Source organism: Triticum urartu, chromosome 1 (assembly GCF_003073215.2).
Source record: "Triticum urartu cultivar G1812 chromosome 1, Tu2.1, whole genome shotgun sequence".
Classification (NCBI taxonomy): domain Eukaryota; kingdom Viridiplantae; phylum Streptophyta; class Magnoliopsida; order Poales; family Poaceae; genus Triticum; species Triticum urartu.
The window spans coordinates 482,989,271-483,000,291 of record NC_053022.1 but is presented as its reverse complement, the minus strand read 5'-3'; the positions used below and the strand labels follow the sequence as shown (position 1 = coordinate 483,000,291).

Sequence of the window (11,021 nt, the reverse complement as noted above, 5' to 3'; positions counted from 1 at the left end):
GGGAATCACTCCCGTCGAGAGGCCCTCTTCCTCCCTTTTTTTGAATCCGGGAGAGAGGCAAAAAAGAAGTCCAAAGAGACCTCGACTCTTTCAGGGTGATTTCGTTGCCCAAGAGAATCCCATTCAATCATCTACTCATGGAATGAGTCTATTGGAAAGTTCAATCAGTCTTTTTTTCGTATACATTTACCTTTTGTGGAGGATCTATGCATGGGGCTGGGGAAAGCTTGAACACAAGTCCTACAGTGATGGATATAAGCGTTGTCTATGGTTGGTCCATGATCCTTGGACGTCGAAGGCGTCCTTGGGGTGATCTCTTAGTTCCTATGGGGTGGAGACAATGGGGTCGGTCCATGGATTTCCTTCCTTTTGCTAAATTTCTCTCAAAGGGTTGAAGAGAGAGATAAGCCTTTAACATGTCTAGACAAATAGAATACTCCTTTTATAAAGAATGGAGCGGGTAGCGGGAGTCGAACCCGCATCGTTGGCTTGGAAGGTTAATGGAAAGGCTAAGTCAGCAGAAGACTATGCTTGTGGCGCAAACTTAATGCTTCTGAGAAGCATTTCTTCAATGAATCTTACTCAGTACAATATTCATAAGGGACCTATATCTTGCGAGCCTTACTTATGACGGTTGCACTTCACTCGCTTCTCGTCCACTCACTATTTTGCCCGAAGCAACTAGCTGCCTCCTTTCCTCTGCCGGAAGATGCTTAGCCATAAGCAACGTAATAACTAACATGTAGGATTCCACTACTTTTTCTAAAGGAGATGGTCGGGTGGGCAACAGACAAGAAATAATTTTTATTTCCTTCCGAGTGTAGAAGCTGAGTGTAGCGGCGAGTAACATCAGCCAAACAATGGCTAGGAATTTCTTGTCCCAGAATGCAAAAAAATGTCCGCCACTTCTTGCTTTCAACACGTTCTCTAGTGAAGTCAAGACCCTTCTGGATGTCCGCTGCTGCGGTGGTCTATTCGGGGTTCTAAACTCATAGTGGCAACTAAACATGAGGGTTTTTCCCACTGCGAGACTTAACCCAACACCTTACGACACGAGATGACGACGACCATGCATGAACCACCTGTGTCCACATTCCTGAGGGCACCCATTCCAGTTCTCCCTTTAACACCTATAGTTCAATATGATGTAATTGGTGGTTGTGTTTGTTGGGATATGATGAAATGTATGTTTATGATCAGATTGTTCATTGAATATTATTGAATCTTTTGAAGTTTCTTTGATGTGTAATTAAGTAGTTATGTATGGTATCTGATCTATTTGTCTTCTTTGGCCAAGATTGATGGCTAGTTCTTCAGATAAAGTCGTGCATAGTAGTGGATTCAATCTTGCGGAGCTTCATCACACTGGATGATACTTTTGATGTCTATTCTACTTGTGAGCTGCGTTGGGATTTCCTCGAAGGGGAGGGGATAATGCAGTACAGTAGAGATAAGTATTTCCCTCAGTTAAGAACCAAGGTTATCAATCCAGTAGGAGAACCACGCAACACCTCGTTAATAGCACCTACACACAAAATAACAAATACTTGCACCCAACACAAACAAGGGGTTGTCAATCCCTTGGCGGTTAATTACAAGGATCAAATATCGTAGTGATAGATACAATAAACAAAAACACAAAATAAAATAAAAGTAAATAAATTACAGCAAGGTAATTTTGGATTTTAATATATGATTAAAATAGACCCGGGGGTCATAGTTTTCACTAGAGGATTCTCTCTTAAACATAGCATACGGTGGGTAAAAAATTATTGTGGGGCAATTGATATAAAAGCGAATAATTATGAAGATATCCTAGGCAATGATCATGTATATAGGCATCACGTCTGAGACAAGTAGACCAACTCCTGCCTGCATCTACTACTATTACTACACACATCGACCGCTATCCATTGCACATCTAGAGTATTAAGTTTATAAAGAACGTAGTAACGCCTTAAGCACGATGACATGATTGTTGGAAATATGCCCTAGAGGCAATAATAAATTGGTTATTATTATATTTCCTTGTTCATGATAATCGTTTATTATCCATGCTATAATTGTATTGATAGGAAACTCAGATACATGTGTGGATACATAGACAACACCATGTCCCTAGTAAGCCTCTAGTTGACTAGCTCGTTGATCAATAGATGGTTACAGTTTCCTAACCATGGACATTGGATGTCGTTGATAACGGGATCACATCATTAGGAGAATGATGTGATGGACAAGACCTAATCCTAAGCCTAGCACAAAGATCGTATAGTTCGTATGCTAAAGCTTTTCTAATGTCAAGTATCATTTCCTTAGACCATGAGATTGTGCAACTCCCGGATACCTTAGGAGTACTTTGGGTGTGCCAAACGTCACAACGTAACTGGGTGGCTATAAAGGTACACTACGGGTATCTCCGAAAGTGTCTGTTGGGTTGGCACGAATCGAGACTGGGATTTGTCACTCCGTGTAAGCGGAGAGGTATCTCTGGGCCCACTCGGTAGGACATCATCATATGCGCAATGTGACCAAGGAGTTGATCACGGGATGATGTGTTGCGGAACGAGTAAAGAGACTTGCCGGTAACGAGATTGAACAAGGTATAGGGATACCGACGATCGAATCTTGGGCAAGTACAATACCGCTAGACAAAGGGAATTGTATACGGGATTGATTAAGTCCTTGACATCGTGGTTCATCCGATGAGATCATCGTGGAACATGTGGGAGCCAACATGGGTATCCAGATCCCGCTGTTGGTTATTGACCGGAGAACGTCTCGGTCATGTCTGCATGTCTCCCGAACCCGTAGGGTCTACACACTTAAGGTTCGGTGACGCTAGGGTTATAGAGATATTAGTATGTGGTAACCCGAAAGTTGTTCGGAGTCCCGGATGAGATCCCGGACGTCACGAGGAGTTCCGGAATGGTCCGGAGGTAAAGAATTATATATAGGAAGTGCTGTTTCGGCCATCGGGACAAGTTTCGGGGTCATCGGTATTGTACCGGGACCACCGGAAGGGTCCCGGGGGCCCACCGGGTGGGGCCACCTGCCCCGGGGGGCCACATGGGCTGTAGGGGTTGTGCCTTGGCCTATATGGGCCAAGGGCACCAGCCCCAAGAGGCCCATGCGCCAAGAGAGAAAAAAAAGGGGAGAGTCCTACAAGGGGAAGGCACCTCCGAGGTGCCTTGGGGAGGATGGACTCCTCCCCACCCTTGGCCGCACCCTTCCTTGGAGGAAGGGGAAAGGGCTGCGCCTCCCCCTCTCTCTTGGCCCTATATATAGTGGGGAAAAGGAGGAGCAAACCAATCTAAGGCCTGGCGCCTCCCTCTCCCTCTCGTGACACATCTACCTCCTCCCGCAGCGCTTGGCGAAGCCCTGTTGGAATCCCGCTACTTCCACCACGCCGTCGTGCTGCTGGATCTCCATCAACCTCTCCCTCCTCCTTGCTGGATCAAGGCATGGGAGACGTCTCCGTTCCGTACGTGTGTTGAACGCGGAGGTGCCGTCCGTTCGGCGCTAGGATCATCGGTGATTTGAATCACGACGAGTACGACTCCATCAACCCCGTTCTCTTGAACGCTTCCGTGCGTGATCTACAAGGGTATGTAGATCCAATCCTCCCTCGTTGCTAGATGACTCCATAGATTGATCTTGGTGACACGTAGGAAAATTTTGAATTTATGCTACGTTCCCCAACAATGATGTACCCAATTAATATGAATAAACCCCATATTTTTATCCTTAATGGCAATGATACAAGTATGTGTCATGTCCCCTTCTGTCACTGGGATTGAGCAACGCAAGATCGAACCCATCACAAAGCACCTCTCCCATTGCAAGATAAAAATCAATCTAGTTGGCCAAACCAAACGAACAGATCAGAGAGAAACACAAAGCTATAATAATCACGCATAAAAGAGTTAAGAAAAGACTCAAATAATATTCATAGATAATCTGATCATAAACCCACAATTCATCGGATCCCAACAAACACACCGCAAAAAGGATTACATCGAATAGATCTCCAAGAACATCGAGGAGAACATTGTATTGAAGATCAAAGAGAGAGAAGAAGCCATCTAGCTACTAGCTACGAACCCGTAGGTCTGTCATAAACTACTCACACATCATCGGAGGGGCAGCAATGTTGATGTAGAGGCCCTGCAGCGGCGAAAAAGTACTTGGGGTGGCTCTCTGATGTACAGGGAATATTTGGGAATTTATAGAGCTGGAATTAGGCCAGGAGGTGCCACGAGGGGTTGTAGGATCGAAAGTATGTCTAGAGGGGGGTGATTAGACTATTTGACCAAATAAAAATCCGTCCTTTTCCCAATTTTAGTTGTGGGTAGATTTTAACAATTTGCACAAGTCAAGCAATCAACCTACACATGCAATTCTAAGAGTATAGCAGCGGAAAGTAAAACATTGCATATGAAGGTAAAGGTAAGGGTTTGGAGAAGGCAACTGCAATGGAGACACGAAGATTTTTGGCGTGGTTCCGATAGGTGGTGCTATCATACATCCACGTTGATGGAGACTTCAACCCACGAAGGGTAACGACTACGCGAGTCCATGGAGGGCTCCACCCACAAAGGGTCCACGAAGAAGCAACCTTGTCTACCCCACCATGGCCATTGCCCATGAAGGTCTTGCCTCACTCGGGTAGATCTTCATGAAGTAGGCGATCTCCTTGCCCTTACAAACTTCTTAGTTCAACTCCACATCATGACGGAGGCTCCCAAGTGACACCTAACCAATCTAGGAGACACCACTCTCCAAAAGGTAATAGATGGTGTGTTGATGATGAACTCCTTGATCTTGTGCTTCAAATGATAGTCTCCCCAACACTCAACTCTCTCTCAGATTTGGCTATGGTGGAAGAGTGATTTGAGTGGAAAGCAACTTGGGGAAGGCTAGAAATCAAGGTTCAAATGGTAGGATTGTAATTTCTTGATCTCAACACATGAGTAGGTGATTCTTTCTCAAAAAATGTATGGTGGAAGTCTAGGCACGTTCTGATGGCTCTCTCACAAATGGAGAAGAGGGTGGAGGGGTACATAGCCTGCACACAAAATCCAACTGTTACACACATTTGACTCATCTTGGTAAGACCGAATAGTTAAACTCGGTGGCATCGATCAGTTCAAAAATGTGAACATCAGGAATCTCGATGGGACCGATGTGCTAGGGCTTAGGGCAAACATCATCTCGGTGGCGCCAATTGCATCAACTCGGTGAGATCGAAGTGAAGTAATAAGCAACAGAGAATCTGTCAAGCCAACTCGGTGAGACCGATTGCATAACTTGGTGAGACCAAAATAAGTGCAACAAGTCACAGAGCGCTGGCAAGGCCATCTCGGTGAGACTGTACTGTTATGGTTTCTGGCAATGGCTATGTCATATGAACTCGGTGGCTCCGGGTAGAAAGAATCGGTGGGACCGAGTTGGGGTTTATGTTTTAGACATATTTGGATGGAGAAAGTGGTTGAGGGGTTTTGGAGCAATATCACTAAGCATTTGAGCAAGTAGACCATTAAGCAACACCTCATCCCCTTTGAATAGTATTGGCTTTCCTATGGACTCAATGTGATCCTGAATCACTAAAATAAAGCTGAAGAGTCTTGGGCTTTTGCCAATCTTTGTCCTTAGCATTTTGAGGGATCCACATCTCTAGTCCATGCCATGCCAATCATTGAATATCCTAAAATATTTATCTCGAAATGAAATTAGTCCAATGAGCTATATGTTGTTATGAATTACCGAAACCACCTAGGGATTAGTTGCACTTTCAATCTCCCCCTTTTTGGTAATTGATGACAACATATAGATCAAAACTTCGACAAATGATAAAATAAATGAAATATATCGTCGCTTTGAGAAGTATGTGATAAGAAAGAGCTCCCCCTAAATTTTTGCATTATTTAAAGTTTGTGTTTGAATCCAAATGCACAATCGATTAGGATCATGGGTCACTCTTCCATGCCACATACATCTTGGTGGAGCGGACAAAATGATAAGAGTGAAATTACATGCACGCATCACCAAATACATAAGTGAATGATCATACACAAGAAATCATAGAGATAAGAACAAACCACACATTAAACATAGTATGATCAATCACACAACCACACAAAGTATCTCATGAGCATAAAACAATAATTAGCACAAACCAAACGGACAAAGTAGCAATAAAAACAGACGAGCAAAAGAACGAGACTCTCTCTCTCAGCCTATGATCTCTACATCCCCCCTTTGGCAACATGTTACCAAAAAGCTTGAGAAGGTATAGTGCTATACTGCACTCTAGGCACGATCTCCGGGAGCTCATGAAGGGGTCTTCTGGCTTGTTGCTCCGGTGTGCGTAGATGGCTTGAGAGAACTGCTTCTGCAAATGCTTCGGCTAATGTCTGTTGAGCTGATGGTGTTGATATTGGGGGTGGCACTGTAGCAGTGGCGGCAGGTGCTGAGTGAGTAGTTCTGGTGTCTGCTACTAGCACAACTGAGGCCCTGGCTGCCCTAGGCACTGTCTGGAATCTGTCAGTAGTAGTGTCCTCATTGCCATCTTCAACATCATCTCTCAGCTTCTCCACAATAGACTGTATCAGTGACCTTGACATCAAGATTTTACATCTTGTCCTCCATTATCCGCTCTAAGCTCTCTTGGTTCTTGGCTAAGTTGGCCAGACTTCGCTCAATCCTCAGTGTTGCTTCTAGTAGATATGTCATCTGGTTTTGCTTTGATTTGAGATTGGCTATTGAAGCATTGGGTGCATTGGGTGCATTTGCTGCCTTTTCTGCTCTTGCTGCTGCTGCCTCAACCTTCTCTTGAGCCTCAACTGAAGTAGGGTGGGAAGCATTCATCACCACTACATTATCCTCGAATTTTGGTTGAAGAGGAAGGTGCTCACTGTCAAGTAGATATGTATCTGTACCAACTTTGGAGTTGATAAGCATCTGAATATGTGGTGCATATCCACATGACCTCTTCTAGTTAGCAACTGTCCTTTTGATTGTCTCAACAATCCGGCTCATGACTTTGAACTTCTGTGGAACATAAAGCAAGTGGAGCAGGTTGATGGAGTGGCCACGAATCATTCTCTCTTCTCCAGATTTGGGTAACAAAGTGTGCCTCAAAATGTAGTTTGTGGTGGCCAAACCAGCTAGCAAATAATATATTGATCCAAACTTATGAGTTCCCAGATCCTTGTCAGGAATGGTCTTGTACATATGTGCCTGATGGCTCGTGTCCGTGTTAGTATTTCCCCGAAGAGGAAGGGATGATGTAGCACAGCTACGGTAGGTATTTCCCTCAGTTATGAAACCAAGGTTATCAAACCAGTTGGAGAACTAAGCAACACTATGTAAACCGTACCTGCACATAAAGAACAAATACTTGCAACTCGACGCGTAAGAGGGGTTGTCAATCCCTCTCAGGTAAAAGATTGGTAAAGATATAGATTTGTAGATGCAAATAAAATAATGACAAATAAAATTCAGCGAGGTATTTTTGGGTTTTTGGTAATATAGATCTGAAAATAAAAGATGGAAATAAAGGAAAAGGCAAATAGAAATATAGATCTGAGAATATAGGATGAGAAAATCCGTAGATTTCACTAGTGGCTTCTCTCGAGAAAATAGCAAACGGTGGGTAAACAAATTACTGTTGGGCAATTGATAGAACCTCAAATAATTATGACGGTATCCAAGCAATTTAGATACATTAAAACGTGCAACTTTCCAGCCCTCCCAGACCATTAGCGCCCATAGCCGTCGGATCATCACTTTCATGCGTTTCTGGTCGTCAGATTACCGATCAATCCCATGTCCGCTCGCACTAATCGCTAGGAACGAGAGCGCTAACGGTGCTGGGCTGCTACTCCGATAACAATTTCGGCCGGCTGGTGTATATTTGGGCCGAATGGCTGCGTCGCTCCTCCTCCTTTCTAACCGAGCCTAAACCCAGCCCTCTCACGCCATCAGCAGTTTTAGCCGTTAGATCTTGTGTTTTAACGATTTCTGGCCTTGGATTTACTTCTGGTCGCGAATTGGGCCTCTCGTCCTAAAGAGCTGCTACTCTGGAAGAAAAAACGGAGACATGTGGTTGATTGGGCCTCTACCACTCAAAGCCCATTTGTTTCAGCCTCGCTCCGCCCTCGCACTGTCTCCCGGAGGACCCGAAACAGCCCTCCCGACACCGCCGCCGCAAGGAACCTCAAGCGGCGTCGCCCATCATTTAATCGACCAAGGTCCGACTCAGATCGCCCGCTGACGCTGGGACTGGAACAGAGGAAGTGGTAGAGGCAGCCCAGTCGCGCGAGGGGATCGAGCGCCAGGATCCCAGCTGAGCCGAGGCGCGCGAGGAGGCGAGCGCGACGAGGTTCAGTCGAGGTTGCGAGGGAAGCCGATCCACGATCCATCCGACGTGGGAATCCAGCGGGCGCGCCGGATGCGTATGAATCAGGGGCCGACCGATCCAGCTGGGGGACGCGTGTGATAATGGCCGGCGCCTCATCTCCGGGAAACTGCTCACAATCAAACTTCGGTTTCTAAGCGTGCGTTCATGGCGATTGATGTGCTAATCCTTCAACTATCGAGTGGTACGTCTATATATTCTTTCGTCCCTTACACTCTTTGCTCATCCTCTCTACACCGGCAGCATGTATTTCTTTTAAATTCATGTGTGATCATTTTTGCAGGAAGCAATTAGATATCCTCTCATACCGAAAATTGTGCGTACAGTTGATGTTCATGCTAGCTGTGCTGGATTGATTTAATTTTGGAGCTTCGCACTGGATATTTTTTGCTTAGCAGTTGTGTTCGCCTAATTCCTCGCCTCCAGGCCGCCGTTGCTCCGGATCAGTTCTGCTGGCCAAGTGCGATATCTTCCTCAACGCCTCTCTGCTCCAATCGCTGATTGAATTTGAAGTTGCCCCGAGAAAAATGAAACATACAAGTTCTATCATCTCAGGTAGACAACCACACATACTTTAGTACTCATGCATCCCTCTATTTGGGACGAACACAATTTTTATCCTGATTTTTGTTCATTTCTTCGGGAAATTCTTGGAGGCTGTGGTTCTGATATTTTATTTTGTTCAGGAACTCTTTACCTTATAATTTGGCATGGCTATTGCTTAGATATTACGGTGCAGAATGTATGTGTATCATTCACGCCTTCAAATATCTAGAAGCATGGAAAATTATAAATCCCATATTTTGTCATCTTGTTGTATTTTTATTTCTCTCTATGCTATCCAGCAAGTGTTAAATGTTACTGTTGCTTTCATCCCTGCAGACCACCAGATTAATGGTTGATGCTTCATTTCTCAGGTAAACCGGACTTTTGTAGTATCAGGGTTATACTAAGAAGAGAGCCGGCCTTCTCTCTCTCTCTCTCTCTCTCTCTCTCTCTCTCTCTCTCTCTCTCTCTCTCTCTCTCGTAGATCGTTTTGAGTTTCTACACCAAGCTAAAATCTTAAAGGTCTAAAGGCGTCTGAAATATCAAACCATATGGTCCCCAAATTCAGGAAAACTTTGAGCATAAATTCACATATATTATATGGTCATCTGTATGTTACAATTTAGGTTATATGAGCATAGCAGGTTAGATGATCTCATAGCCATTTAGAAGTCATTGTTATTCTCTATTCCAGGCCATATTATTTTTGTAAAAGTTGCAGAGAAGCTAGCACCTTCTATTGTGCAAAAGTAGGTTGGCTCGTTGACCTGCAAGGATCATGGTAGCTTGCTTTGTGTTCCTACACTCCACGCTCCCTGGAATACCATCTTACTTTACCACCAGCACCGTAGCAACGACAAAATGTAGGCATCACGAATAATACACTTGCATATAAGGCATCACTAATGGTTTCCTTACATATTACTCGACTGCCTCTCTGAATTTGCATACAGCCACATTTGACTGCAATTGTTGTGCGCATAAGTGTGGACAAGTGGCTATCCTACTGTATTCTTTAGGTATGTGTAATCCTTCCACATGTTCACGGTAATGTCCGATGACAAAACTCACCTGGAATCTGGCCCATGGCCCTCTATAGTAGCATCCAATAGGTCATAGCCCTTTTTATTTCAGAAGGTCAGTGCATACCACCTTCATCCTGGAATGTGGTGGAGGGTATATGACTCATTTGATTATTTTAGGCGCAGTGGTAAAGCTGCTGCCTTGTGACCACGAGGTCACGGGTTCAAGTCCTGGAAACAGCCTCTTACAGAAATGTAGGGAAAGGCTGCGTACAATAGATCCAAAGTGGTCGGACCCTTCCCCGGACCCTGCGCAAGCGGGAGCTACATGCACCGGGCTGCCCTTTTTAATTACTGGTACTGTAACCCTATATTACTATCCTTGGCAAGTTATATCTTTTGTCGTTACATGAATTTAGTTTTGATGGCCTTCTCTTTTCAAATGTTTGCATCTAGCTAACTTGCTGTGTAATTGCTGGAATTTGTCACAGATGGAACTGCTGTCCGAGAGATTAAGGATGGCTTGCTATCCAGGACCTGCAATTGTAGAGGGATACTGTGATTTATATTATATTACAGGAAATATTATCCATGCTTTTTCTTATTTCACAATGAGGTCAAATTCTGGTGTACTCTTTGTCCTTATTGCCCTGATGCCCTCTGATATTGGTAAAAAGAACTTCTTTGAGATATGTAACTGCGATGATCCATGAATGCATATCTTTCATGTGACTCAGCTCCTCATTGTTCAAGAGTTTTGCTCTTTCTCTTGCACATAGTGAGCATGAAAAATGTGCTCTCTCCTGCAAATTTTGATTGAATAAACTGGTGTGTGCAGAATGCAAGATAATATCCCTACCAGTTATCACAAACATCATGATATCAGTACAACAAGTGCATACTGTAAAGATATTAGTCCTGGACCCAGTAAAAGGACTCAGATCTTGGTAGACAAGAAGGTAAGAGGATGGCCAATATGACCTGAAAATTATAGAAGATCACATTTACGTAAAATGATGAATATTTGGTTTGCG

At 44.2% G+C, this 11,021-nt stretch overlaps 1 long non-coding RNA gene across 4 annotated transcripts; it reads left to right on the top strand.

The window, feature by feature from the left end:
* Nucleotides 1–8,177: 8,177 nt before the first annotated feature.
* Nucleotides 8,178–10,723, top strand: LOC125535989. Of its 4 annotated transcripts, none has more exons than XR_007294878.1 (3): nt 8,178–8,603; nt 8,703–8,735; nt 8,846–10,723. It is a non-coding gene; the product is annotated as an uncharacterized LOC125535989 (long non-coding RNA). The 4 variants fall into 4 exon arrangements; XR_007294880.1 differs by having other exon boundaries at nt 8,703–8,974; nt 9,106–10,723; XR_007294881.1 differs by having other exon boundaries at nt 8,703–9,336; nt 10,479–10,723.
* The last annotated feature ends 298 nt before the right edge of the window (nt 10,724–11,021 follow it).